The sequence below is a fragment of the Cygnus olor genome, chromosome 5 (genome assembly GCF_009769625.2).
Source record: "Cygnus olor isolate bCygOlo1 chromosome 5, bCygOlo1.pri.v2, whole genome shotgun sequence".
In the NCBI taxonomy this organism is placed as follows: Eukaryota; Metazoa; Chordata; class Aves; order Anseriformes; family Anatidae; genus Cygnus; species Cygnus olor.
This window is the reverse complement of record NC_049173.1, coordinates 14,144,421-14,168,619: the sequence shown is the minus strand read 5'-3', so window position 1 is coordinate 14,168,619 and position 24,199 is coordinate 14,144,421. Positions and strand designations below refer to the sequence as shown.

The 24,199-nt window shown below is 41.5% G+C and overlaps 1 long non-coding RNA gene across 2 annotated transcripts in view; it reads left to right on the top strand.

Moving 5' to 3' along the window:
- Positions 1–18,265, top strand: part of LOC121071412 — a 52,719-nt gene extending 34,454 nt beyond the window's left edge. Inside the window, exons 2-3 of one of the 2 annotated variants that reach the window (XR_005820577.1) lie at positions 10,997–11,095; positions 17,463–18,265. This is a non-coding gene — a long non-coding RNA (uncharacterized LOC121071412). Of the gene's footprint in view, positions 1–10,996; positions 11,096–14,698; positions 14,861–17,462 lie in introns of those variants that run through there. The other variant, XR_005820576.1, reaches the window with a different exon arrangement.
- Positions 18,266–24,199: the final 5,934 nt, after the last annotated feature.

The window sequence follows — 24,199 nt, the reverse complement described above, 5'->3', positions numbered from 1 at the left end:
ACTGGCCACTTTTCTCGTTCAGCAATATCTAAGGCCAGCTGAACGGCTTTCACTTCTGCAAACTGACTCGATTCACCTTCTCCCTCAGCAGCTTCTGCAACTCGTCGTGTAGGACTCCATACAGCAGCTTTCCATCTCCGATGCTTTCCCACAATACGACAGGACCCATCAGTGAACAGGGCATATTTCTTCTCATTTTCTGGTAGCTTGTTGTACAGTGGGGCTTCTTCAGCACGGACTACCTCCTCCTCTGACGATATCCCAAAGTACTTGCCTTCTGGCCAGTCCATAATCACTTCCAGGATTCCTGGGCGACTGGGGTTTCCTATTCGAGCCCGCTGAGTAATCAGTGCAACCCACTTGCTCCATGTAGCATCAGTTGCATGATGTGTAGAGGGGACCCTTCCTCTGAACATCCAACCCAGTACCGGCAGTCGGGGTGCCAGGAGGAGCTGCGCTTCAGTACCGACCACTTCCGAAGCAGATCGAACTCCCTCATATGCTGCCAATATCTCCTTTTCGGTTGGAGTATAGCGGGCCTCAGATCCTCTGTATCCCCGACTCCAAAACCCCAGGGGTCGACCTCGAGTTTCCCCAGGTTCTTTCTGCCAGAGGCTCCAGGTGGGGCCATTCTCCCCGGCTGCGGTGTAGAGCACATTCTTTACATCTGGTCCTGTTCGGACTGGCCCAAGGGCTACTGCATGAACTATTTCTTGTTTAATTTGTTCAAAGGCTTGTCGTTGCTCAGGGCCCCATTCAAAAGCATTCTTCTTACGAGTTACTTGGTAGAGCGGGTTTACAATCAGACTGTAATTTGGAATATGCATTCTCCAAAACCCCACGACACCTAGGAAAGTTTGTGTTTCCTTCTTGCTAGTTGGTGGAGACATAGCTGTTATTTTGTTGATCACATCCATTGGGATTTGACGACGTCCATCTTGCCATTTTATTCCTAAAAACTGGATCTCTCGTGCAGGTCCTTTAACTTTATTTTGTTTTATGGCAAAACCGGCCTTCAGAAGGATTTGGACTATTTTCTTCCCTTTCTCGAAAACTTCCTCTGCAGTGTCACCCCACACAATGATGTCATCGATGTACTGCAGGTGTTCAGGAGCCTCCCCCTGCTCCAGCGCAGACTGGATCAGACCATGGCAAATGGTAGGGCTATGTTTCCACCCCTGGGGCAGCCGATTCCAAGTATATTGGACTCCCCTCCAAGTGAAAGCAAACTGTGGCCTGCACTCTGCTGCTAGAGGGATGGAGAAAAATGCATTAGCAATATCAATTGTGGCATACCACTTGGCTGCCTTTGATTCCAGTTCGTACTGGAGTTCTAGCATGTCCGGCACTGCAGCACTCAGTGGTGGCGTGACTTCGTTCAGGCCACGATAGTCCACTGTTAGTCTCCACTCACCATTAGACTTTCGCACTGGCCATATGGGACTATTAAAAGGTGAATGGGTCTTGCTGATCACTCCTTGGCTCTCCAGTTGACGAATTAGCTCGTGGATGGGAATCAGGGAGTCTCGGTTGGTGCGATATTGCCGCCGGTGCACAGTTGTGGTAGCGATTGGCACTTGCTGTTCTTCAACCCTCAGCAACCCCACAACAGAAGGGTCCTCTGAGAGACCGGGCAAGGTAGACAACTGTTTAATGTCCTCTGTCTCTAAGGCAGCTATGCCAAAAGCCCACCGGAACCCTTTTGGGTCCTTGAAATATCCTCCTTTAAGATAGTCTATGCCAAGGATGCACGGAGCATCCGGGCCAGTCACAATACGGTGCTTTTGCCACTCATTTCCGGTTAGACTCACTTCAGCTTCCAATACAGTTAACTGCTGGGATCCCCCTGTCACGCCATAAATACAGATGGGCTCTGGCCCTTTACAGCTGGATGGCATTAGAGTACATTGTGCACCGGTGTCTACTAGAGCCTTATACTTCTGTGCGTCAGACGTGCCAGGCCATCGAATCCACACAGTCCAATAAACTCGGTTGTCCCTTTCCTCCCCCTGGCTGGAGGCAGGGCCCCTCTAGTCCTGGTCAGAATCTTCATTTCTGTGTTTAAAAGACTGCCTGCTAGAAGTTGGAGCAGCAAACTTTTCAGAGAACCCCTTTCTCCCGATTGTTTTCTTTTGCAACTCACGTACCCGTGCCTCTAGGGTCTCAGTAGATTTTCCATCCCATTTTCTCATGTCCTCTCCATGGTCACGTAGGTAAAACCACAGGGTGGTGCGGGGTGTGTACCCACCATATTGTCTTCTTTGCATGGATGCACGTTTACCCCTAATAGCTGAGACGCTGGTTTGTACAGGTGGGGAAGAAAATACACTCTCTTTAAGTTGCTGGACCTCTTCAAAAAGTTTCTCCAAAGTATTCTCTTTTAGTTGGTGGCCACTGGTTCGTTCAGGTGGGGGGGGAACATAAATTCTCTTTAAGTTGGTGGACCTCTTCAATAAGTTTCTCCAAAGTATTCTCTTTTAGTTGGTGGCCACTGGTTTGTTCAGGTGGGGGGGAAGATAAATTCTCTTTAAGTTGGTGGAACTCTTCAGAGAGTTTCTCCACAGCCGAGACGCAGGCCTGTAGGGAAGAGGAGAGATTTCCTTCGTACTCCCGGAGTTGTTTAGCCATGTCACCCACTGTGGGATCTTCACCGTTTTTCCAGGTTATTATTGCCAATGTGCTGGCCCATGTTGATGGTGCATTCCGTACAAACTTCCGCCATATGGGTCGAGTACACTGGACTTCATCTGGATCTGTGGATGTTTGTGCATCGTTTAAGTCCTTATAAATTACTTCCCGTACGGCTAATTCCCTCAGGTACTGAATTCCCTTCTCCATGGTGGTCCACTTGACTGGTACACATACAAGTTCTTCCTTGTAGGGATACCTTCCCTTCACAGCTAACAGGAGACGCCTCCAGAGGCTGTGAGATCGTGCTCCATCTCCAATTGCTTTGTCAATGCTTGCATCTCTAGCAAGGGATCCCAACCGCTTGGCTTCCCTGCCCTCTAATTTCACACCATTGGCTCCAGTGTCCCAGCACCGGAGCAGCCAGGTGACAAGCTGTTCACCTATACAGCGACCAAAATCTTTTCGCACATCTCGTAGCTCACGCTGGTATAGGGTTCGGGTAGTTACTGTTGACTTACTGACATCCTCATCCTCATCTTCATCCTCCTGCACACTTGATGGCCCAGCCTCGTCTTCTCCAGACCCAGACTTAGCAGAAGACTTTCTGCGTTCTAAACGACCTGCGTCTCTATACCACTTTTTCACCTTTTCTACAGGGGCAACTTGCACTGCTACAGCTCGCCTCTCCGACCCAGCCACAGGGTCTGCCACAGGGATTGGAATACCCTCTGCAGGGTCAACTTGCACTGCTACAGTTCGTTTCTCTGACCCAGCCACAGGGTCTGCCACAGGGGTTGGAGTACCCTCTGCAGGGGCAACTTGCACTGCTACAGTTCGTTTCTCTGACCCAGCCACAGGAGTGGGAATGGCTGCGGGAGCTGGAGCCGGGACGGCTGCGGGAGCTGGAGCCGGGACGGCTGCGGGAGCTGGAGCCGGAACGGCTGCGGGAGCTGGAACGGCTGCGGGAGCTGGAACGGCTGCGGGAGCTGGAGCCGGGACAGCTGCGGGAGCTGGAGCCGGAACGGCTGCGGGAGCTGGAGCCGGGACGGCTGCGGGAGCTGGAACGGCTGCGGGAGCTGGGACGGCTGCGGGAGCTGGAGCCAGGACAGCTGCGGGAGCTAGAGCTGGAACGGCTGCGGGAGCTGGAACGGCTGCGGGAGCTGGAGCCGGGACAGCTGCGGGAGCTGGAGCCGGAACGGCTGCGGGAGCTGGAGCCGGAACGGCTGCGGGAGCTGGAGCCGGGACGGCTGCGGGAGCTGGAACGGCTGCGGGAGCTGGAACGGCTGCGGGAGCTGGAGCCGGGACAGCTGCGGGAGCTGGAGCTGGAACGGCTGCGGGAGCTGGAGCCGGAACGGCTGCGGGAGCTGGAGCTGGGACGGCTGCGGGAGCTGGAGCTGGAGTGGCTGCAGGAGCCGGGACTGGAACGGCCGCAGGGTCTGTCACTAGGTTGATAGTAGCATCAATTGCAGCTCGATAGGCACAAGCCAGACCCCAGCACGCCACAGTGATTTGTGTCACTTTGGAACTGCCAGAGTCATGACACCTTTTTTTCAAGCATTCTACCAGTTTTTTAGGATTTTGCAGTTGTTCAGGGGTGAATGTCCAAAACACTGGAGGTGCCCACTGCCCTAGAAACCTGCCCATATCCTCCCACACTCCCTGCCACTCGCAAATATCCCGCCTCAAGACAGATCTCCGGATGAGATTCCTAAGTAGTTGTTTAACCTTAAACAAAACCTGAAGCGCATTCAGGAGACATAACAACAAGAACATGCTGGTCTGAGTATCCCAAGGATATTCAACATCTTGGAGAGCTACCGTAACTAGCTCGGGGGATAAGAGGGTGGTGAAGGAGGAAGGGAGAGTGAACAGGTAGGAAAAAATATCTTCCCCTGTCCCCTCCAGAGACTGACTCCCTGATGAAAAAAGGCAATAGGTGTAATTGCTAATAGTTTCTGAGATATGGTTTCCGAAGTATAGAGTCGACGACAGTGCTGAGTACAAATACCAGGTTAGAGTCATGACCAGATACTTCATCATTTCATAAGCCATCGTTACACCACACAGTACCATAACAATCTTAAACCAGGGCCCGGAAAGGGTAAACAGCACGACAGGGAGCACATACAGAAAGTAACTTGCTATAAAACTCAATTTGGGAAACAGGCACAGCAGACTTGAGATTAAGGCAATCAACATTGTGACTAGCAACTATTAAGCAGGTCGAATACTTATACCAATTTTAGTTTAACACACTCTGGTCAAATCTGTCGATATCTCAACCCTTCGAGCCCCACGTTGGGCGCCAAATGGGCTGTTGTGGTTTAGCCCGGCTGGCAGTCAAACACCACACAGCCGTTCGCTCACCCTCCCCCCTCCCTCTCCGGGATGGGGGAGAGAAACGGGAAAGTGAAGCCTGTGAGTTGAGATAAAGACAGTTTATTAAGACAGGGAAAAGAATAACAACAACAATAATAATAATAATAGTATTAATAGTAATAATGTGTACGAAATAAGTGATGCACAATGCAATTGCTCACCACCCGTTGACCGATGCCCAGCCTATCCCCGAGCAGCCGGCCACCCCTCCACCCCGGCTAGCCACCCCTATATATTGTTCAGCATGACGTCAGATGGTATGGAATACCCCTTTGGCCAGTTTGGGTCAGCTGTCCTGGGTCTGTCCCCTCCCAGCTTCTGCTGCATCCCTAGCCTGCTCGCTAGCAGGACAGAGAGAGGCTGAAAAGTCCTTGGCTTGGTGTAAGCACTGCTCTACAACAATTAAAACATCAGCATGTTATCAGCGCTCTTCTCATTCTAATCCAAAACATAGCACCCTGCCAGCTACTAGGAGGAAAATTAACTCTGTCCTAACTGAAACCAGGACAAGTACTCAAGGTGTGGCCTCACCAGAGCCGAGTACAGGAGGACAATCACCTCCCTAGACCTGCTGGCCACGCTGCTTCTTATACAAGCCAGGATGCTGTTGGCCTTCTTGGCCACCTGAGCACACTGCTGGCTCATATTCAGCTGCCTATCAACCAGTACTCCCAGGTCCTTCTCCACCAGGCAGCTTTCCAGCCACTCATCTCCCAGCCTGTAGCGCTGCTTGGGGTTGTTGCGCCCCAGGTGCAGGACCCGGCACTTGGCCTTGTTGAACTTCATACAGTTGACCTCAGCCCATCGGTCCAGCCTGTCCAGATCCTCCTGCAGAGCCTCCTTTCCCTCGGGCAGATCAACACACGCACCTAACTTGGTGTCATCTGCAAACTTACTGAGGGTGCACTCGATCCCCTCATCCAGGTCATCGATAAAGATATTAAAGAGGACCGGCCCCAGCACTGAGCCCTGGGGGACTCCACTAGTAACCGGCCTCCAACTGGATTTGGCTCCATTCACCACAACTCTTTGGGCCCGGCCATCCAGCCAGTTTTTAACCCAACAAAGCGTACGCCAGTCTAAGCCACGAGCAGCCAGTTTCTTGAGGAGAATGTTGTGGGAAACAGTGTCAAAAGCCTTACTGAAGTCAAGGTAGATCACATCCACAGCCTTCCCCTCATCCACCAGGTGCATCACTTGGTCATAGAAGGAGATCAGGTTCGTCAAGCAGGACCTACCTTTCATAAACCCATGCTGACTGGGCCTGATCGCCTGGTTGCCCTTCAAGTACCTCGTGACGACATTCAAGATAATCTGCTCCGTGAGCTTCCCTGGCACTGAGGTCAAACTAACAGGCCTATAGTTCCCCGGGTCTACCCTCCGACCCTTCTTGTAGATGGGCGTCACATTTGCTAGTCGCCAGTCGCCTGGGACCTCTCCTGATAGCCAGGACTGCCAATAAATGATGGAAAGCATTTTCCATTTTTATTTGTGTGTGTGTGTGTGTTGTGGGTAGGTAAAAAGAAGGAAGGTTGGTTTTATTTGACAGTGTTGGATACAGAGAATCTAGCACAAATTCCAGTGTATTAGAAAGACTGTAAAAAATTATTCTTCAAATCCTGAGCCCATATGAACTAAAGTTTTGTGATATGTCCTCCAAATAGTTGACAAGAGTTCTTAAGGACCCTGTTCAGTAAGAGTTAAACAAATTGAACGTTGCTTTTTCTTTCATCTTAAAAAAAAAAAAAAGAAAAGTAAAAGAAAACAGTTTTGGGGATGCTCAGTTAAAATGCTTGTCTTTCTATACTCAATCTCCTACTATTTGTTGCATACACCTTTAGAGAGCTACATAACCCTCTGCATAACTGGGCAGCAACAGATATTTGAATTCAGGAAGGAAAAATTAACCTTGGCAGGTATGTTAAGGCACTAACTCAAATCCCTTACATTAGGTTGTCCATGATATTATAAATATTTATCTTGCATTTTTATTCCAGGCCATTCTCCTTCTCCAGACACTGTATGTCTCTTTAGCCTGCTCCACTCAAGTTTCCAGTTGCCAGAGAAGCCTCACGATTTATTTTTACTTCTGGAGCTTTCTGTCTTCTTGCGTCTCCAACTATCAATCTTTTAAGCACTGCATAGCCTATGATATCACAATGGGATTGAACCCAGCTAGTGGCACAATTGCTTCACACTGCAGCTTGTGTATACACAAAGTGCAATCACTAGCAGTGTGTCAACTATGAGTGCAGATACATGCCTTGTATTGTGCCCCCAAAAAGGCTGGCAAACAAAATTAAACTTGGTTTAATGAACAAAATTCATCATACCTAGTTCAGAGAGAAAAACAATGAGCTGTCTATAAAAATGAAGGGTTAGGACTAGCAGCTATGTTCTCTGGCTTGTACTTACAGAGAGTCCTCCTGGAGACACATGCCACTTTCTTGCAAACCAATAGATATCTTTTTCATAAAGGCAGGGGTTATTCTGTAGCATCTCACCGGTGGGAAAAAAAAAAAAGCCAAAAAACCACCACCACCAGAGCCCCACACCTATTGAATGATTTTCTAGATAACAAATAGAAGAGCTTTTCTCTCAACAATTCTTATATTCCTTCTTGGAAATTAATGTTCCCTTAGTGTTTTCTGACATGCCTCACTTCGTAAAATAATACACTGATATCTATAAGCACAGAAGAAGTATCTAACCACTCATAAGACACTCTGCATGCTAAAGGTGAAGGCCCTGGATGGGAAGCAGCATTTGGTGATCTTTTCTGTCTTTGATTTTGCCATGATCTCCATCTCCAACCTCACTCACTAACATCAGTTGTGCAGTTTCAGTTGAACATGGTAATTTATTCATTTAAATAACTGTAAATCTCTGCTGAATATTTTCCTGGAAAGTCCAAGACTGGTGAAAGCATACAGATTTCTGTATGTGTGGTAAGTGAAAACATTTTTAATAGCATTAAGGACTCTAACCTGGAAGGTGTTAAGTATTTTCATCAGTGTGTTCAGGGAATCCTCAGTTTTGAGGATGATTGACATCTTTTAGGATCAAACCCTCATTTTGTACCTAAGAAATGAAATAACACATCAATTTAATTTGAAGTGACTTGCCATAAACCTATGTCTCTTTCAGAATGGGTTGGATATCAGTAGGATTAAATGTTCTGACTATAGAAAGAAACTCCCCCGTATGTAAGCTTTTAAATGCACCTTCAAACAATGATCAAATGTGAAAGCTGAGATCTGTTTTCTGTGTGTGGCAGACTGGCAGCAACTGGACTTAGGCTTAGAGTTTCTGCCTTCACTAACAAAATTTTGTTAGTAAGTCTGCCAAAACCAGGAAATTGCTGGCAGCTTTGGTGGAAAGTGGAGAATTCAGTGGGTTTTTGTCATCCCCAAAGGTTTGCACTTATGAAGTGCTCTCTTGTATAATAAAGTCCATTTGTCTGATGTAAGAAATTTCAACAGCTTGTCAATGTTCCACAAGAAGCAAGAAGAAATGGTTCAGTTTATGTTGTACAAAGAAGTAATGAAGATGCCGAAATGCCATGCTCTGCATTCTGCTGTTTGTTTGGTGCATCAGGGAAATGTAAGCAGAGTGGGGATGTAATTTAATTCAAGGTCAGCCACAGACATTATGTGAGGCCTCATAGAATGAACAAATGAATAATAAACAAAATTAAAAACATCTATTGCTGTCTTTATAGCCTGTTTGTTTGGCACACTGTATTGTGGAAAGTGCTATATATTACAGTTTTGGAAGGTCAGGTTCTTTGTGTGTTATGTTGTTTATTGATACTAGTCAGGGGTGGGAAGAGGAGAGATGAAGCTGAGAATAGGAACATTTAGAGTTAGTATCAGGAAACCTTTTCAGTAGAAAGGTCTACTCAATAACGTTTTGAAAAGGCTCCCAATAGAGGAGTCAGAAGTCTGATTGCTTGCTTCAAGTTAAACTTGAATTGGACAAAACACTCCAATTTATAGCACTGGGACATTCCATGCTGCTGAGTCTTTTCCAGCTCTAATTCCTATAGGTTCTCAACTATGAGTCCATGCCACTCATGTACTTGAGATGGTAGAATTTAACCTAATGGTTGTATGCAAACGTAATCAAAAAATATTGTCTCATTTTGCAAATGATACTGGTTTATCTTAGAAAATGAGAAATGCATGAAAGGAGTCTAGGTAATGGGACTGATATTTATTTTTCATTTGGAAGTGGTGTTGAATGGCTCTCAAAAGTTTGTGAAGAGTTGTGGGCTGCTTTGCCACATGTACATAAATATTATCAGACAAAGCTCATGTGTATAAATATTCCCAGAGTTGGCCTGGTTGCCAATTCAAATCCCTTTATATTGCTCTTTTCCTTATGTAGATAAGGAAATCTTATCCAATATTCCCACTGCACTAAGGCGAAACAGTGATTTCTATATATAGTTCCTCTAATCTATATTCGTTATAATGAATATGGATAATATATGTTCATAGAAGTTATTAATACTTTTGCTATTACAGGCATAATGGTCCCACTCTCCCAGGCAATCAAATGGAAATAAAAGGAGGAAATTCTTGCTTATGTTTCTCTACTTCATGAAAATATACTAGTATCAGGGCACCCAAAGTGATGATGCCTGCATTGCTCTGTTGTATGTGAAAATCTCTTTTTTTCCATTGTTACATACTGTGTATCACACCAACGTTCCCATTATGTATCAGGGTTTTCTTGAACATTTTGTGTTACACCTATGAATATTGACTAACAGCACTATATCAACATTGTCAGAAGCCAATCCTAATATTTGACAACATCAAAGGGAGATAGGATACGTTTGCTCTAGTGGATCTTGGACATGCAGGATAATACATACATTATAAAAAAAATAAAAAAAAATAAAAAAAAAAAGAGGAAGAGGAAGAAGCCCTTGATATCAAAGAACTAACATTTAGTGTTCTTAAAAAAAATAATATATCTAGCATTAACTGCTAGTGAAGTTGATTTAAGTGGAGCTGAATGTTCGACATAGCACATTCCTAATGTGTCTGTTTAACAGAACCAGGTTGTGATATTGTTGCGCTACTGTATGCAAAGAACAAATAAGTTTTTTTTTCATTTTTTATTCTTTTTTTTCTTTTCTCTTTCTTTTTTTTTTTTTTTTTTTTATTTTATTCTCCTGAAAGAGTTGCAGAAAGCTGGGCAGGATGGTCTTTCTTAATGTAAGTCACTGATTAATAAAATGTGTTATAATAGGTGTGACATGCACTTTAAGACTTTCAAAGCTATGTAGTCTCCCATTAATTCAAGTGCAAATTGGAATATGGTTACATTCTGTTGAAATAAAGTGACTGAGACTTGAAGGGTCCCATTTTACTTACATTTATGAAGTTTGTGATAATTCACCACAGCAGCAAAAACTGGCAAGAACAGAGAGATTCAATTTGGTCTCTCTCTCACTCTTTCTCCTCCTCTCCCTCCCCCCTCCTAATGCTTAATAAATTTTCCAGAAGAGAGATACACATACTATATTCTCAGGACCGTTAGTTTAAGAAATGTACTGCTTGCTTTTTCCTTTTATAAATTAATTACAGTTGAACCTTCTACTAAATCCAGAGAAAATATTTCTGTTTGTAAAAAGGTTTTTCATACATTATGGTCTAATCCTGTATGATTTAACTGTGGCCATGATCTTCTCACACTGTGGAAAACATGATTTCACTACAAAACCTTTTTTTCTTATTTTTTTCTTTCTCGTGATATAATGTGTCTTTCTGGCTTTATACAAGTCATTAAAGTTGTTTACTTTTTGTCATTGTTTTTCTTGGTCTGATAATACTTGTTCAGGGAGAGTCATGAGGAAGGGCTCAGCTTAGGCCTGTTGAGCCTAAGAGCCTTTAATCCGCCCATTCTAGGTAATGAGTTTATGCCACTTGTGTTTTGTTTGTCTCTATTCGTCTGTTTTCCTCATGCTTTTCAGGGTGCAATCCAATCAATGTTTAATTTCCCAAACTGGCCCAGTGAGAAGATTTATTTCATTCTGTTTGTCCTGCAAACAATATTCATTCTGAAGTTTTAGGTAAGTTTGTTGAAAAACTTCGGGAAAAAAAATGAAGAGAAGAGATGTTTGCTTGAACGTGCATCTGAATAGGCATGTTGAGAAGCTCTTCAGGTCCTGGGACAGGCCGAGATTTCAGAGTGCAGAAAAATATTTACAGAGCTGGCACAATGACTGTACTAGAAAGCTGTTGTTTATAAAGGAGTTGACTCACAAATTAGAAAAATTATATGTTTAGGAGGGGAAATGTTCACCAAGCAGTGACCAGCTGTGTCTGTCATATCATTCCTTGAAATCAGAAAACAGGGTAAATCCACCCATGCTTTTGAGACATTATTGGATAGTGTCTGAAACAAGTGAAGGCTTTAAAGTTTGTGCCAGAGACTGACCTTCCATAATCCTGTGTGTTTAATCAAGCACATTGATCTCTTTATACTGCACCTGTCATTACTGGTATCTGTGGATCAGGGAAGTAAAAAAATAGAGGTTTAAACAAATGGTCAAGGCATTCTAACAGAAAACAGCTCCAAAGTCCTATTTTGCTTCCTCTTCTTTTTATTTATTTATATTTTTATGTCCTTGCTAAAAATATGTTGCACTTACATAAGAATTTCCACAGGACATTCTCTGCCACTTTGCAGATTTGAACATAGCCTCCCAGCATGCTGGGCAACAGTCTGCCCCTTTTTGCCATGAGTAAATGCAAGCATTAGACATTGCATATTTCTTTCTTGATAACAGAAAGTTTGTGAAAGAAGCATGGAGAAGCACACTGAAGAAAAATTCATTTAAAATGTTAAACAAAGTTTAAAATATAAAAAAGTCCTTGTATTTTTAGAAAACAAATTATTTAGAGCCAGACGTGAAATTTTGCTAACTTTTTACAATTGACAAAATTCATGGAAGAACTGCGAGACCGGGAGTGGCACTCCAGGCTCCCACTCTCTTGCTCCAAAGGACGTGTAATCCTGCCTTTACATCAAATGTGTAAAAGAAATGAAGAGAACAAGAAGATCCTGCTGGGTTGTATCGTACTGCTTTGCAGCATATATGGAAGGTATAGCAGAGGCAAAGGTTATGACACTGTTAGAGAAATCTGTTTTTACAAAGGGCTGTGTTTCATAATGAGACCGTAGACTGGAATAGAGCAAAATGTTAGTGCCTTCTTCATCTAGCTAGAAATACTGTAAGCAGCCTGTAAGCAATTATTTATTTGGTGGGTAGATATGTAATTTCTCTACATAGTTTTTAAGCATGAAGTCTAAATAACCCCTACATGAAAAGGAAAAAAACTCTTTTTAGTGGTTATGAAAATAAACCATTAAGCACCCAGCAGTGAAAGGGTCAAAATAGTTGTATTAACTGAACTCTCCTGAGGACATATGTTGTTTACAGTATATGTTTAAAATAATATTCCTGGCTAGTCAGCCTTTCCCTCAGGATAATGCAATTACAACAGTAACAGAGGATTAATTAAAGACTCTCCCATAGGTGTTGCTAGAGATCTTGAATCGACCAAAGGGGGATACATTACCAACTCAGCACAGAGGTGAACAGACCAGAGCTGTTCAAAATAATTAGTTAGGCATAAGGGCAGGGTTGAGCTTTTTGCCTCATTTATCTGATTTTGATTAATACTTTAATTTTTTTTTTTTATTAATGCAGAAGAGGCATGCTGGTTCCCATTTACGTATGAGAAATGAATAGGGAAGATCAAGCTTCTGGATAAAGAAATCAATAGCAAATGAATTTATACTGGTCCACTGTCAAGTAGGATATCATTCTCTCTGTCTCTCTCTCTCTCTCCCTCTCCCTCTCTCTCTCTCTCTTTCTCCCCCCCAACCCCTCTACATACACACCTGGTTAAATGCTTGGAGCTGGGGGTAATTTTTCTGTCTCAAAGACAACAACAGTCCTGCTCATGCACACTGCATGGAGTGATGCAGATGCATGACAGGGAACAGCAACGACATGAGAGGCTATTACAGCTAGAGAGCCAGAGGCTCACATCCCCATTTTTTGCCTTCAGAGTCACCCCTGTGTGTACTTGCAAAGGCGTGATATCAAGCAGCATCATAGCTCTTGATTTGATAAGACCCCTAATTTGGGGTTACAAAGACAAAGCTGACAGAATGAAGGTCCTCTCTCTCTCTCTCTCCAAATGGCTTTTTAAGACAGAAAAAATAGAGCACTCCAGATTGTGTTATTATTGTGTAAATAGTTATTTTGACAGTCTCTGTTTTAAGGTTCCTGTTCTGGATCGACTTCTCATTCCACATACAAGATAAAGTGTGCAAAATCTAGATGAAGTGTATGAAGGTTTACATTAGAAATGAGTGATCACCTGTCTCAAATGAGGTGTGCTGGGGAGATTTGGACAAGATCTCTTGCATGCCATAATCTATGAGCAGATTGTGGGATGTAAGATGATTTTAAAGTTTCTGAGGCTGTTCAAAGCATATCTGCCCTAAGCCATGTTAGGGCAGACTCCCATTCAGATGATACATATTCAGCACGTTTTTTCAATATAAAAACTACAGAACAATCTCAAATGGTAAGTTTGAGATAAATCACATAATCATTTATTTAGCACCTGCATGAAAAAATATATATCAGATAGAAGATGATGATCTCTTCACAGTGAATGTTTTATTCCCAAATAAAGGAACCTGAAGTCAGAGTCTCATCTGGGGTACATTATGCCTGCTAACCTTAGCTAAGGCTCTGACCCATTTTAAAGATGTGGGCAATCTCTTTGGTCTGACTGGATTTATTTTGTCATAGACAATGATATTTTTCTGAAAGGTGGTAGAGTAAGAACAAGTGAAAATGAATTCATGCAATTCATTTTTTTCATTTATTTTTATTCATTTTTTTCATGTATGCAATTCATAATTTGCTGCTTATTAAGATTTCTTTCAGATATTGTAAATGCAAAGCTTGCAGTAATAAAATATATGCCTTTTATTTAGCCATAATTGGGAAGGAAACTTTATGATGTTCCAGGCTTTCTTAATGAGTAGAGATGCTGGGTCTTTTAACTCCTGAAGCAGTATGTCAGAAAGAAAAGAATTCTAAGATGTTATAGGGACACTTTTTCAAGCAATTTCAGAAGAGTTGTATCTGTTTAACTGAGAGAATTTGTGTTTGTTTGTGAAGGAAGTCTTAGGAAAGTACTGCCAGTTTCAGGGCTTGAACAACTTCCTCTTTATCAATATCCTGACAGGTTTAGTAAAGAGTATTCAGGAGAATACTGCAAGGAGAAAACAAAGAACTTGCCAACAAAAACATTAACTTAATATCTACTTACCTATAATCTTCAAAGGCAAGAGTTAGTAATATGACCCTGAGTAGATTGTTACATGCCATCACACTTCATAATTTCCCCTTGATAACAGATAGTCATCACTGAGGTTCAGAAATTATGTGCATTCATATAAATCTACTTAACTGATATCAGTACAGTATCCTAAAAGGACACAGTTGTGTCCCACTGATGGAGTACGGCTTTGTGCATGTTTATGGACCTGTCCATAGCATCTGTGCCTTAGAAGTTTTCATTTGGTTCTGATTCAGATCTTCTCTTCGTGCTGTACACTTAAACATACCTATCAGTGCCTCCAGGACTGATTACAGTGCTCAATATGCGAGCAGTGTGCATTGTAATTTTGACGTGCCTGCCAATATTGGAAGCATGCGGCAGCTGTGCACTTGTGGGGAGGCTTCATTGATCACATTATGACTGCCGAAGGTATGCCTAAAACTGTGCATATGGAACTTATTTTGATACAGGTAGAACATTAAAGGGAGGAAAAAAAAGTTTTCTCTTTTCCGTAAATTTTTGCGTTTCTCTTGCTGCCAAAAATGGGCACTTGTGGATACTGTGGTTCCTAATGTTACAGCCTGCTGGAGGTCCTTTTAGTAGCTGTCACTAGATGGTGCTAGCTGTATAAGAGAGATGACCACCCCCCTCTTTTCTGTCTCTGATTCAGACCTCTGTCTGTCAAGGACAGTGGGTGCTCTGGCTCAGAGCAGGAGATGTGTTTCCATCGAGTTCTGGGGATCTAGAGTAGCTGTTTTGGCCCTTAAGGTTAATAAGTCAATGGGGATTAATTAGGTAATTGCCAGAGCTTTTTATTTATGTTATGTGCATATATGGACTTATAAACATAACGATCTCTCATTCTGGCAGTCTTTCCAAGGGAGTTTGATATAAGCAGAGGACCACTAGCTTTATTTTGGCATTCTCTCATCTTTGCCCAGAAGGAATTTTATCCTACATCAAGGGGTGAGCTTTTCTCCGTACTTTGTGCAGTTGTTTGGAGCCAATTTGGATAGTTCCTTTAAGATGTTGTACATATAGAGGAAGATCTTAAAAACGGACTTTTTCCCTTCCTCAAAAAATGTACGGAGTAGCCTCTAGATGAAGGAGTGTGGAAGGGATATGGCAGGCGGGAGAGGAAAATGAATGGAAGGACTAGTTGGGAAAGAGCAAAAATTGTTTTACCTGATGTGGCTTTTCTTCACTATTTTTTAATGATAACACACTGAAAATGAACCTTTCTGAGGCCAAACCTTCATGCCCTTGGCCTCAGGGAGAGTTTATCTCAAGAAGGCACCAGTTAAAGACATCAGGTTTTCACTCTTCGCAATAAAGCCTTTCTCTTCTGGTGAAAGCAGGGCACATTGCTCTAAAATGGGGAGAGATGCTAAGTGCAGTGACAATTGTTTCCCAGGGAGAATGATTCGGCAGGAAGCCAGTATTTAATCACATAGCCACATCACATCATTACAGAGCGTCACTCAGTGCAACCACTTGATGCAGTGCACCGCACCTCTGTAGCATAATGCTGGCTCCCTGCCAACAATTTAGAGAAAACTGCTATCAGCTTTTATAATTACTTCCCTTGATGAAACAACCCAGTGAAATGGCAGGGCTAGAATGGGGACGAAAGGGAGAGTTATGAGACCACAAAATTCCCAGACTTCCAAGTTGCACCTATTAGACAGCAATTAAATTACTGGCCAACTTCAAAAGTCCTCCACAATTGGCATTAATCGTCAGCCTTGCTGGCACTCTTCTCAGAGAGGCCAAGAATTAAAAGTATGTAAAGACGGAGCAGCTCATTTTATCCCTAAAATGATGCCCTTGGGCACTATTGGAGGCGTTTTTGCACCTGACCATTCCATACACATCCTGTAGCTGAGCTGACGAGTTAGCACTGCACAACACTACATATACATGTTTACATGATCACTAAAACACCACTTCTGGTGGGGTTCCATGCATGGAAAGAGCGAGTCTACCAGAACACGTAAGATGACATGTGCTCTCCTATGTGCTATCTACATCATTTGATGCATAAGCCAGCAATGTGACCTTGCTGCAAAGAAGGCTAATGGTATTTTGGGCTGCATTAGGCATTGCCGGCAGGTTGAGGGAGGACATTCTTCCCTTCTACTCAGCAAGTGTGAGGCCATGTCTGGAGTGCTGTGTCTATATTGATTCAGGCCATAGTTTGAATATTCCATTAAGACTGCTGTTCTGTCTACAGCACCAGTGCGTAGAGGTTACATGGGGAAAAAAATAAGAACAGGCTTTAAACAAAGAGATCCTGCCCCAGCTATTCCTGCTCAGCTTCTCACAGACATAATCTAAGGAATTTCATGAGCCTGGTTTTGCATCTGCCCCATTGAGCTTAATAGACACCAACAGTCCTATCATCCATAAATTTGTCTAATCTGTTCTTAACTGCCTTTTTACTTTTAGCCAGCTTTACTTGATGTGACAATGAGTTTCACAATTTAATTATTGTGCTGTGAGAAAACAAACTTTCCCTTTTGTGCATTTGAAGCCTGCAGGCTGATAGTTTCATTGGTTAGTTGTAGTATTCTCATTCAAATCAAGAGGAGTGAAAATGACTCAGCTCCACACGGTTTTGGATCTTTCTATATTTTAATCACCTGCAAATAACATCACAGTTGTCAGACTTGGTGTCAACAGAAATAACACTTCAGCAGCACCTGGGAGACATAATGCTTTACCCCACTTTCCTGGTCACAAGCAAACATGGAGCAGGCAGATGCTCTAACCCCACCTCTGCCCCCAAATCTTGCGTTGCAAATGTAAGACACAGTAAAACAGACTGAGAGAGGGAAGCATGGAAAACAACAGCCCAGGGTAAGTCAGCTTGATTGACAGCATGCCCACCTATTTTTTCCTGGATGTTGCTGGTTGTTTTAGGACAAGCCCAGAACCATGAATGCAAATCCTCTGAGGTAAAATCATTTCCACCCACCATTCAATATTCCTGTGGAAAAAAAAAAAAAAAATATATATATATATATCCAAAAATCTCACCTTGCATTCTTTATGTATTGCCTCTAGGCTTACACTTCTCTGGTGCCAGATTTGGAGGGAATCAGCAATTTCACTGCCATTGTGGCTAAAGAGGAACAATAGTTTAATACTAAGGAATCCTGGTTTGGATCTAAGCAGGAATCCACGTAGCCAAGATGTGCACCATCGCCTTGAAAATTGGATACACATACAGCAGAATTTAATCCATACACAAAATAGATCATCTGTGCCAATGGAATAAAATGACCTCTCTCAAGTCTGGACTGTCACAACTGTGTCTTTTTTTAGATTACATAAGCAGTTTTTAGAAATGGACTTGAATCCAGGTGTAAGCATCTAGAACTAAGAATTTTCCAGAGTTCAGTCTACTGGCATATATTAACAGGGCTTTGATTCAGTCCTACCTTAACATGCAATAACTTTTAGATTTGCAGCACAGTGGATTGCATGTACCAAATACACCTGAAAGAATAATATAGGCAACAAACTTTCCTCAGTTCAATATCCTTTTTGCTCCTTTTCTTTCAAGTGTAAAAATGCAATTGCCTGCAGACAGAAAGAAGCAGTCTTGACAAAGGAGTGCATATGTTCTAACATTAGTCTTGATTAAAATAAAGCCTGCAACATATTTTATGACTGTGTTTGTGTAACATATAACTTTCCATAGGAGACGGTCCTAACCATTACCTGTTTATCTATTTAAAGCAGGATGCTCTGCTATTCATTACATGCAAACGATATATGAATACGCTGACACATTTATTGTTAAGGTCAATACAATGATAGGATTTGATCCTCTTTCTTTGTTGCTTGGGAAAGAAAATCAAATACTTGCAAAGCCTGGGTTAATACTTTTTTTCGTTGTTTCTGACGCCAGCAGGATATGTGTTAAGTATCTATTCCCTAGTGGCTCAGACCATCAAATACATAAATTATGTTAGGGCAAGGAAGACTGTATCAGGGTCTGATTTCATACAGATCTCAACACGCTTGTCAATTTGTAAAGCTAATCAACCACTTTCTTTAGGTATCCTCACTACAGAAATGCTTGTCCAACCAACAACTTTCAAAGCTAATTAGCCAATGAATCCTTTCAGTTACCATACAGCAGTAACCTGTGAGATGTTTTTGGTGTCTTTAGAAATATATATATATGTGATATTGACATTGAGTTCCAGGCTCCAGCTCATAGGGTGTTTCATAGGAAAGCATCTAAGAATTTTTCTTAAGTACATCTTTTAATTTATGAAGATATTTAATCTGTTATGTCAATGTGGATGTCATGTCATGCGTATCATGTGGATGTACATGACATGACATGTGGATGTCATGTATACAAGCATATGTATACATGCTTTCCTGATACAGTCTCCGATGCTTTCACATTTTGTACAGCCTTTGTGAAGCAAGGTGTGCTGAGGACCCTACAGTGCATAAATGATGATCTTAAGTACCAATGTTACAACTATTCAACTTCTTAATTGCTACCACTTAAAATAAAATGTATATGCCCACAGGATAGATGTAATATAGAGGATTTATCCTTTATCATAAATTATCAGGACAACCCAGATGGTTGGATTCTCTTTCTTAATGGTTCAAAAAGATCATCTCCTGATTTGATCAGTCTTTGAAAGGCCTCACTAGAATCCATCTAAGTCCTTGTCTCACTGGCCCTTTTCTCCTACATTTTCAGCCTGTACAACTTCCCCTCAAGTCAATTGAAATTAGAATATTTGCTGTCTGGCAGCAAGTGCAAACCACCACTGTTGAATTAGGTGGGAATAGAAAGTGCACCAGTCCTTATATTTCTGGAAAATTCTGATATCATCTGCTGGCATCCTGCTCCTATAATTAGCAATGATGGCATGAGTGAAGAGAATAAGTTTACATGAAGTAATAGCCTGTAGGAACCCTTCAGTAGCTTCCTGTGCAGCCGTACATGGAACAATCTTATTGCCATCAGGATGAAGAATTTGTGCCGATATAGTAAGCAAGGCCAGAACTACAGATTTCTCAGGGAAATCCAGGGTAATTTGATTCAATAAAATATATTTGGCCTGCCCCAGATGGACTTTATGCATACTCTTTATTGCCTGCTGTAAATATCTGTCTTCCACCCTGCTCCAGGGGAACTGCAAGTTAGCAAGAAACAAGAGATTCTTCTCTGTAAAGGCTTTGTCTTCTCCTACCAGCAGGTGCTGTTTCTGCTATAAGGAGGAATAACAAAGCAGGGAGCCTAGCAAAATCTCATCCCAGTGCCTGCTGCTTCTACCACAGATTCCTTGTCTTCCAAATTTTGTTTTATCAATGTGGAAAGCAGTGAGGTAAATCTGGGGGGGACACCCCTACATGTCTACTTGTAGGTACCTGGGATTTGGCTCAAACTGACCATCATACAGGAGACATACATAAGGTCACAAGTCTGGTTCAACCTCAGTTGGGTTTTTCTCTTCCCATTATTAGTCTTTGTAATTATTGTTAGTTTCACTTAATGTCTTCCATCTGTACTCCTTTTAGCTCCTAAATTATTGCATTGCACTTCCCACTAATAGATATCAGGTGGGCCTTCATCCTTTGGAGCATCTCATATAGTCCCTTCTGTATCTGAGACTTGGCAATTTGTTGAGGTGTACTGATATCAATTAAAATCTGACTTTAAATTCATTTTGTTAAGATAGTACAGAAGGCTGTGTGTGGACACTCATATTTTGGATTATTTGTAAGTCACTTAAAATAGGCTTAAACTAAACCGACTAAAACAGAAGGATGTCCAAATGGAGGTTGGCACAAGTTTAATTAAACTGCAGCAACTATGTATATAAACAAGGCTTAAATCTACAGACTGTAAATTACTTTTGACTGTAACATTACTCATTTCATTTTACAGCATCACAGGAGAAGTTCAGTTGCTCTTGTATTCAGCCAAAATGTGGATCAGTCACTCCACAGTAGATTTTGATGAGCCCCATATGGATGTACATAGAACCGACACTAAACAGAGGAAATACCAGAGCACTGTCGTTAAGTAGCCTTGAATATACAACATTAATGTTTCTTATGAAAAGCACTGGTGAAAATTCAATTGCTTCTAGCCACTCAAGTACACTATCTTATAGAAAGATTATGTACTGAATCTGTCCTGCCATGTTTATTGATTATTCAATGTTTATTGATTATTCATGAAAACTTAGTGTTATTAAAATATTGATAATAGATTTTGTTAAGAATATTTCATACTCATCTGATCAAATATTTGTTTTCTCTCTTGAATCTGTGACTATCATGTGAACTGATCACAAGTTAAGTATTCCCTGTAGCAGTGGTCACGTGTTAACATGAAAGTTAAACAAAGTGCTATGATTTTCATTCTTAACTTTGGTAATACAATCTTCTATTAATTAAAGACTTTGTGGCCTTGCAATGTGAGATTAATGACAGCCTGGTGTGCCAGGCAAACCTGAATTTCAATGTTTCTTTCTTACAGTGCATCACCAATTGAAGTTGTGGAAACAAGCTCTTTTATTCAGCAGGGATTATTGAATTTAATAGAAACACATATGCAGTGAAAGTTAAACAAGTGCTTAAGTATCTTACTGAAGTCGTGCTTCTGAATGGCAGAACAGAACAATTACATTTAATTCTTCTTCTTTCTTCCTCACTTTCTTCCCATAGCTTTTCCATGAAGCTTCCCATATTAATTTTTAAGATTAGTGGAAGCAGAATTATTTATGTCACTTTCCCCACCATACTAAGCATGGAAAGAAATTTATGGCAAATAGATCTTATTGTATAACTTGGATTTCAGCTACAGCACTAAGTAAAGCCTGGGTATTGTCTTGCACAATTCTACACCACTTTATTTATAGAATTGCTGCCTACCACATCTTTCTATTAAGCTTGACCATACCTTCTATATTCAAAGAGGTGCCTTATGCAGATTCTGTCCTTTATGCACAGAAGTGCTAGTACATATAAAAATTTAGGGGAAAGTAATTTGATTCCATAAAATGTTGTCAATAAATTTTTAGTAAAGGTTCCTATTCCTCCAGTGCTATTTCCCAAGAAAATAGATCCAAGGATAAAAAAAAGCCTGGTGTATTCCTATTGCACCTTGTCCATGGAAGAATTTGATTTAGTTTCAATCCTGTCAAGCCCAAAGGCAACTTTGTTTTGTTTTGCCTTTTTTTTTTTTTCTTTTCCCCAGAAAGAAAGGAAAAGACTCTTAATGAAAATTCTTAGCAAACCTTAAAGCTATGTATTAAGATCAGTGTTTCCTTGTAGCCACTTGCTCTTATTTTTTGGTTTGTTTTCCATGGTCTTGATTCTGCTTGTTACTCAGACTCAATTTATTATTATATTTAATTGGTGGGACTACTTATGAATTTAAGGTTAGGGATTTGCTGAAGTACCTGGCTCCACTGGGGTTGAATCACCTTAGTTTATTTCAAGAAAGAAATTATAGATTAATAAGTCTTCTGTGGGGCCAAGAACTCCTGTAAAATGCATTGCTGGAAAATTATTAAGCTTCTTTGTGTGTTTGTGTGTATTTTTCTTCCCCCCAGGAATACTGTTCTTATTAAGGATGTGTTGGTTTGCTTTCTAGTGACACAATACTTAACCATGTATTATATTTCTCTAACAGAATGCTGCACTATTCTTTGCTAACATTTTGCCCCTTAGCAAGGCCTCACCATAAGGTCATAAAGCACTCAGGCAAGTATTTGGCGTATGCTGCAGTTTCCTAAAAATATCTTTATGTATTCTAAATTCTGGAAAAATAACTGTGTCGGGAAAAAATAAAATAAAAATAAATAAATAAATAAATACTCATTCTGTAAAGAAGGTTCATCTTTATCTTGAATCAATGGGAACCTGTTTCCTGTTTATGCCTTCACGACTGGATGAAGCTTCAAAAACTCACAAACCTCTGGAAAAAGAAGAAAACTGCTCTGGAAGAGAAGGCAATATTATACACTGTATGCCAGGTTATGTCTCATTGAAGAAAAACTACATGGTTCCTACTGACACTCACCCACTTAGAGATTTATCTGTACTTCATCAAGAGCAATAAACTACTTCTCGTTGATTATGAGGCGCCTGGATGAATTCTTGGGCAGGGGCAGTTGAAGGTTACAGCTAGTCCTGAAGTCATCTTGTGGTTATAGAACTTGACTGGGATTCAGAAATTCTGGGTTCAGTTTCCAGCAATGCCACAGACTCCCTTGGGTAAGTCATGAAAACTATTTGTGCCTTAGTTCTCAGTCCAGAATTAGCCTTTGACCTTTGAAGTTACTATCTTTCCTGAGTAGTGCAGCTCTAAGACCCTTTTCACAGGGTTCAATAATACCATGTTCTTACATAAAGTTTTCAGTTTTCCCCTTCCAACCAATACTAAAGGAAATTATAGTTGAATAAGAAACAGCAAAAAGTGGATATCACAATGAAGTTAAAACATTATCCATAATTACAGAACTGTTTGAGTGAACTGTATCCTGCATGTTTGGAGCCAGTCCTGTGTATCTGATTGGGTCTGATCCCAACCAGTACAGATTTCTTCTGCAGCTGTGGGCAAACCACTTAATGTATTTTATTTTCACCATCTGCAATATAGGGCAAATAATGCATTTAAGAGAGAGGTGTTTTGAGGATTAATTATCTAGGGTGAATTATGGCATTAAGTCATAGTCCACATAACTGGAAACTGGGCAGAGAGGGAAGGAAGGAGGAGGAGAGCCAAATTAGCAGGGCCTCCTGCAGCCATGGTGCCTGTGACAGACATAATGCACTGGGACTGTGCAAGGGCACAGATGCCATGCCACTGTTGGAAGCAGGGTTGTGCTTGTGCCAGCTCTGCTGATTCCAGAATGGGCTAGCATTGGCAGACAGGAAAAAATAGCAGTTTTTTGTGTCCCATCTTACTGGTCTGCCTGGTCCTCTTCTGTGTCCCCAGTGTGAAAGATCTACATTGTGCTCTCATCCTGCCTTGAACATAAACCTCTGCTCTTTAGAAATGCAATGAAGAGGAAAAGGTCATCATCACTGCCATTATATATTCTGTGGTTAGTAGGACGAAGGAGAGTAGATCTCTGATTTCTCTTCAACTTGTTTATTTAGATTGGGTACACAATAAAGCATTTTGCTCATGTCAGGATGTTATTTTTCTAAATGGGGGCTCTCTTACAGTGCAGTCCTGCTTAGATAAGTCACTCACATAATAATAGGTGACGAACTGGCAATGCAATGACATTCACTAACCAAAGCTCTCTCATTTCAGTACTCCAAGGGGTAGCCAATTCTAAGAGCAGCTTTGCCTGTCAAACGTCCATTCCCTGGAATTGCTGCTTTTTAAAAAACATATGCCCAGAATGAACCAAGTTAAATACAAACATATAGCAGGGAGTCCAATTTTACTGTGGGAACACATCCTTGTTACACGATTATTTACATTGCATTTTCCATGCTTGCTACACATATGCTCGGGCAGCATTAAAAACAAGTCTTTTGTGCTAGTCATCTTAGAAAAAAGAAAAAGGAAACAAAACAAAAAAAATTAAATCATTAAACAAGCAAACGAGAGTATTTTTACCTGTTTTGTAAAATATTTTTTCTTTGAGCTTTTCCTAAAAAGTCACTTCAGCCAATACAATGAGGATGTAGCATTTTTCTACCAAATAAGTATCTGAAAAGTAGGGCATGCTTTACTTTTCTCTATTCCAGTCTATACAACCACATTTTGTTTATGGCCTTGTCTGTCATTTGTC